The sequence below is a fragment of the Capra hircus genome, unplaced genomic scaffold (genome assembly GCF_001704415.2).
Source record: "Capra hircus breed San Clemente unplaced genomic scaffold, ASM170441v1, whole genome shotgun sequence".
NCBI lineage: Eukaryota > Metazoa > Chordata > Mammalia > Artiodactyla > Bovidae > Capra > Capra hircus.
Genome location: NW_017215896.1, coordinates 726 through 7,044, shown reverse-complemented (window position 1 = coordinate 7,044; position 6,319 = coordinate 726). Strand labels below are relative to the sequence as shown.

General features: G+C 39.1%; 1 pseudogene; it reads left to right on the top strand.

The window, feature by feature from the left end:
* The first annotated feature begins 2,280 nt into the window (after positions 1 to 2,280).
* LOC108635448 lies at positions 2,281 to 4,447 on the top strand (annotated as a pseudogene).
* Positions 4,448 to 6,319: the final 1,872 nt, after the last annotated feature.

Sequence of the window (6,319 nt, the reverse complement as noted above, 5' to 3'; positions counted from 1 at the left end):
GATAGTGTACATGTTTTCAGTGCCATTCTCCCAAATTATCCCACCCTCTCCCTCTCCCTCAGAGTCCAAAAGTCCATTCTATACATCTGTGTCTCCTCTGCTGTCTCGCATACAGGGTTATCATTACCATCTTTCTAAATTCCATATATATGTGTTAGTATACTGTATTGGTGTTTTTCTTTCTGGTTTACTTCACTGTGTATAATCGGCTCCAGTTTCATCCATCTCATTAGAATTGATTCATATGAAGTCTGCAAGCAATAAATGCTGGAGAGGGTGTGGCGGAAAGGGAACCCTCTTACACTGTAGGTGGGAATGCAATCTACTACAGCCACTATGGAGAACAGTGTGGAGATTCCTTAAAAAAATGACAAATAGAACTGCCATATGACCCAGCAATCCCACTTCTGGGCATACACACTGCATGGGATACATGTACCCCAGTGTTCATCGCAGCACTATTTGTAATAGCCAGGACATGGAAACAACCTAGATGTCCATCAACAGATAAGTGGATAAGAAAGCTGTGGTACATATACACAATGGAGTATTACTCAGCCATTAAAAAGAATATATTGTCTTTCTGACTTCCTAAGTATTCTTTTTAATGCTAGTGTAGATTCAAGTATTTACTTAACAACATTTGTTGCTACTGTATAAAATGTGATTGACTTTAAAAATATTTGTCTTGTATTCTGCAAGCTTTATATTAATTCTAATATTTGTGTTTTCTTCAAGATTTTCTATATACAAAAGTATGTTATCTCCAATATACTTTGACTTTTTCCTTTCCATTCTGAAGGCTGTTTTTCTTTCTCTCTCTTTCTTTTTTTTTAAACAGCAGCAACAATTCTATTTTGTTACCTGATTGCTCTGGTTATAGAACTGCCAGTATAATGTTGAACCAAAGTGTGTAATAGACTTCCTTTGTGTTGTTAGAGGGAACGCTTTCAGTTTTTCATTATTAAGTATGATGTTAGCTGTGGGTCTTTTACAGGTGCCCTTTGATTGAGAAAGTTCTCTTCTGTTCTTAGTTATTAAGTGTTTTTTTAACCCCTGTTATGAAAAGGTGCTAGATTCAGGGAAATGCTTTTTCTGCAGGCAGATGTGTTTTGTGTTTTATTGTTTTAAAATGGCATAATGTTGACTGACTTTCATATAATGAACCAACGTTGCATACCTCCATAAATCCCGTGTGATCATGGTATACAATCTTTTTTATATGCTGTTAGATTTTGTTTGCCAGGATTTTGTTGAGGACTCTTTCACCTGTATTCATAAGGAATATCGGGTGTGTGTGTGTGTGTGTGTGTGTGTGTGTGTGTGTGTGTGTGTGTGTGTGTGTGTGTGATGTCTCTGTCTGATACTGGTATGAGAGAAATACTGGCATCACTTTGCCTGCTATGTTGGGAAGAGACCTGTGGCGTAAAGGATGAAGCATTGTTGGATTTAAGTTTAGCCAGCATTAGAGGGAGAAATTTAGGATATATCAGTGTGGAATTGGGGTGAGATTATCAAGAGAGTTCATTCTAAATTTCCTAGGCCTGTGTTAAGTGCTTGACATTGAATTATGCTGTTTGTTAACTAGATATAGATAGATTATAGTTTGAATTTGCTACCTATTTTCTTTGTTAACATTTATAAAATTAGAATTTGTGAATCAGTTGTAATGTGCATTTAAGATGCATTTTCTTCCAATTTTACTACAAAACGATGTCATTGAATAGCTGATGCCTTTTCAAAAGAGCTGTTAACCTTAAGTCTAAGAAATAAGCATGTTTGTCTTTAAGATACAGAAACACATTTAAAAGTTAGAAATTTGCCCAAGAAGATGTAACTGGTGTGTGGTTAACTTAGAATTCCAACTTAATCTTCGACTCCAAAGTCCATGTTTCTAAACACTGTACAACAGTGCTTTTGTAAAAATACTCGTCCTTTACATGTGATTTCACCTAATGATCAGTAGTGTTGGGGTTTTTTTTCTTTATTTTTTTTAAATAGAAGAGATTAAAGTGAACATGGGACAAAGCTATGATTCTAGAGCCATGTAGACTTGTAGTCACAGGTTTTTCAGCTGTCATTGAGTCTCGTTGACACTCAGTGTCTTTGTCTGTAAGATAAGGGTGTTTATAACTACTGTAGAGTTTTGGAGATAATCAAATAGCCCATTTTTGTGTTCTTAACTAATATGTAGTATGTTTATACTTAGGTGGCAGTTTGTATAAAGGAAGCACTGGGACTTGTGGCCGCACCCCCTAAGAATAAAAAAGTATTAAAAATATGGAACTACCATGTATGTTACGTGAAGAAGAAGAAGAGCCAGAACTACGGAAAAGCAAGGGAGAAACCAAACAAGTAGATGATGATGATGCACTGATCTTGGTTGGAGTGGAACATGTAAATGAAGATGCTGATGTGATCTTTGTTGGGATGACCTCAACTTCAAAACCAGTCGTTTCAAACATACTGAACAGAGTCACCCCAGGTTCTTGTTCAAGGAGAAAAAGTATGGTCACTTCAGGAAAGGTAATGCTCACAAGTTACAGCCTGTTAGTCATGTGACTCCTACATCAGAAGCAAAGACTGTCTTGCCAGTTTCTGACTCTGAATCAAGATCAACAGATAGTCCTATTATTATTGAACCTTTGTCTCAAGCTTATTATAAAAATATTTTACCACAGATAGTGCCTAATAGCTTTTCAAAGGAGTTATGTTCTTCTTTGATTACCTTCACAAGTTCATTGCAGCATCCAGTAGAAACAGCGGTTTCTGCCAGGAGATATGAATAAAAGTCCTCATGTATCAAAGTGACTTTCCACTTGTGAAACAAATAGCAGAAATCCCAAAAGGCCTAAGTTCAGTGATGGCATTATAGGGGAACATTCTTTATGTTTTTCCCCTTCAGGTATTTTTCATACAGTGACCACTCAGCAAAGCACACCAGACTGTGCCCATACCTCACTAAGCCATGTTCAGAATGGGAGAACCTTGTCCAACACCTTTTCCAAAGGACAATGTTCATTGCAAGACTGTAAGACTTTAGGGGAAAATGGACTGACAAAAACTGATTTTCCAAGTTTAGCAAGTCCAAACAAGATTGGTGATCCCACAGAAGGAAATCTGATTGTGTTCCTTCGTGACTTCTACTATGGAGAGCAAAATAGGAGTTGGGCAGCCAGAACCGAAGACCCACACAGACTTTAAATGCCTCAGCTGCTTGAAAGTTCTAAAAAATGTCAAGTTTATGAATCACATGAAGCACCATTTGGAACCTGAGAGGCAGAGAGGTGACAACTGGAAAAACCACACCACCTGCCAGCACTGCCTCCGCCAGTTTCCTACTCCCTTCCAGCTGCAGTGTCACATTGAAAGTGTCCACACTCCCCAGCGGCCCTCCGCAGTCTGTCAAATCTGTGAGTTGTCCTTTGAGACAGATCAGGTTCTCTTAGAGCACATGAAAGACAATCATAAGCCCTGGGAAATGCCCTGTGTATGCCAGGTTTGCAGTTACAGATCATCATTTTTTGCAGATGTGGATGCACATTTCAGAGCATACCATGGTAACACTAAGAATTTGCTTTGCCCGTTTTGTCTCAAAATTTTTAAAACTGCAACACCATGCAGACGTCGTCATAGAGGGCACTGGGAAGAGTTTTCACCAGTGTTCCAAATGTCGGCTACAGTTTTTAACTTTCAAAGAGAAAAGGGAGCACAAGACCCAGTGTCATCAAATGTTTAAGAAGCCGAAGCAGCTAGAAGGATTATCTCCGGAAACAAAAATTGTTATTCAAGTATCGCTGGAACCCTTTCAACCAGGAAGGGTTGAAAGTGGCATCCATTATTTTGAACACATCTGATTTTGAATCATCACCCCCCCAAATCCAAAAGTAGGAGGTCAAAAAGAAGAAAAAAAAAAAAGTTGATTCTACTTTCAGTACGTCTGAAGCAAGTATTTCAGTCAAAGTTCAAAAGCCCATTAAAAACAAAAAAAAATCAAATTATAGCATTATTCAATAATATCAAATATAGGGAAAGCGATGGTAATTTATGTTTTTTTGTTTTAAATACAGGAACTACAATTTTGTTTGATCTTCATATTGAGATGTTATTTAAAAATCTATTACCTGTTTATCATATAATTGTCTTATCATGTAAAAAGAATGTGTGCGTGTGTGTGAGAGAGAGAGAGAATGAGAGAAGTAGAGAAAGGAAAAGTAACAACCTATTTTGGTATTTCATGTTACTTGTAAGTTCGAAAGCTCTACTATACATATAATCTGTAGAGTGTTTTAGCAACGTAATTTTCCACTGTTTTCATGCCTTGAAGATCTCAGTATCAACTATATAGCCAGATTTGAATGTCACTCTCTGAAGTGCCTCTTGGGCTGATCTAAGATAACCTGGCTCTGAAAGCGTACAGTGGAGAAATTGATGGAGAAGCTGCGATGTGAGTTTGGACGAGACACGGGATTTAATCAGTGAAGAGCTGTGGAGTCTTGTCCCAGCTGAGGAAGAGGCATACATTCACTCCAGGCATAGAGCCAAGGTGAAGGAACACTGTCTCAGAGTGTTTTTACCTAGCCCAGGCACATCTCAAGGAAGCCAACTGTTAAAATGCCTGTGTTTGGTGAGAGAGGCTTGCAAGCATCAAGCAGGCCCTGTGTATCATTGACTGCAGTTGGAGAAGCAGAGATAGTTAATAGAATAAGACCTGGTGCCTGTGGACCTCCTGTTGAGTGATCAAAAGGGGAATTTGATTCATTCCGTCCCTTTCCCATTTGGCTGGCCTATAGTCGCAATGAGGTAGCCATATCTGTGTCAGACACAGTAGTAAAGCAAGTTAAAATTCCCAAAGGAAAAAGAGCCTTGACGTCCACTTTGATTTGTGCTGGACCCATAGGTTTATCTGAAAAGGATCAAACACAGGGAATCTGTTCAGCTTTTGAATTGGGCTAAATTGAGTTCTCTTACCCTTAAGCTACAATGGAGTTGTCCAAGAATAGTGAATATAGTGGATAAAAATAGTCCAGGGTGATTAAACCCTTTTTAGAACTTTTCCTTACCTTCTCCAGTTATATGTGTCTTACCCTAGTTGAACATGTGAAGATTTCAGTTTTGTATCTTATCTTGCCTTGGACGCAAATGTAGTACAGTTAACAGCTAATTCTTGCGTGTGTAATTTCCCATTGTATCAAACTGATTGAGTTTCAGTCTTTCTTGACACAGTCTGATGTATTTCAGTAATTATCAGGTCATAGAGTTATCCTTCCTCTAATCTATCCAACCATCTAATCTGATTATACTGGAAAGTGCTGTGATTATACTTGTGGAAAGCTTTTTTCTTGCAGTCTCCAAGGGCTCTTTCACAGACCTGTGGGGTACCCTCAAAGTATTGGTTCCTGAACATCAGCACACTTGGCTGCCTCCGTAGGTTCTTGGAGTTGAGTCTCCTCCTGGAGTTGAATGTCACCCCTTCTCCACTTCTGGCACAGATACCTAGCAATCTCTGTGCCCCATTCAAGGAAGCTGGATCCTGTCTGTAGACCTGTGCCAGGAGCAATCTCTCCGTTTCCTCTTCCTTTCTCCTCCTCTTTGTCTCTCCCCACCCTCCCCCCTCCTCAATTTATTTAAGTCCTCTAAGCTTTCACAAAATGCTGGAAGGTGCTAATCACTAAGGGGTTAGCATCCCGCTCAGAAGTGAAGAGGAAGGACTACAGTTGATTAAGCTGTAGTGAATATATTGTCTCCATTTTAGGTAATTTCCCGAGTGTAAATTCAAATTCAAATAAATTGTATTTATTTACTCAAAGCTTGATTGATTTATTTGCACTTTGAATATTTTACTAGGCCTTTCCAGTTAGTTTAGTTGGCCAAAGCGTTTGCCAAGTGTCAGCTTAAACCACTTTTAGGTGTATAAAGAGTGTGTGTTTACATTGGGAAAAATAGAAAACATTGGGTGGAACTCTCTTTCCATAAGCAATTTGCCATCTTAAAACATCTGCCCCTAACTGCTGCTTCCTGACTGCTGGTTCAAATGAAAAAATATGCACCCTCCTTCCTCTCCTTCTCATCTTACCCAGGCTTCAGCTTTTCTTTGCTTCACTGTCTCTGCCTGACTACCAGGACATTTTTTGTGGTATACACACATGTGCTACCCTTCCTGTGCACCCTGCTTTCCGCCACACAATTGCTGGGCTAAACCCTTCTCCCAGCTTCTGCTACACTGGCCCAGTTTGGTGGCAATTCTTGTAAACTCCACTCCTGACCCTTAACACTGGCAATTTTGACTGTAGCTCTGTGATGTCTTCTCTATAGCATA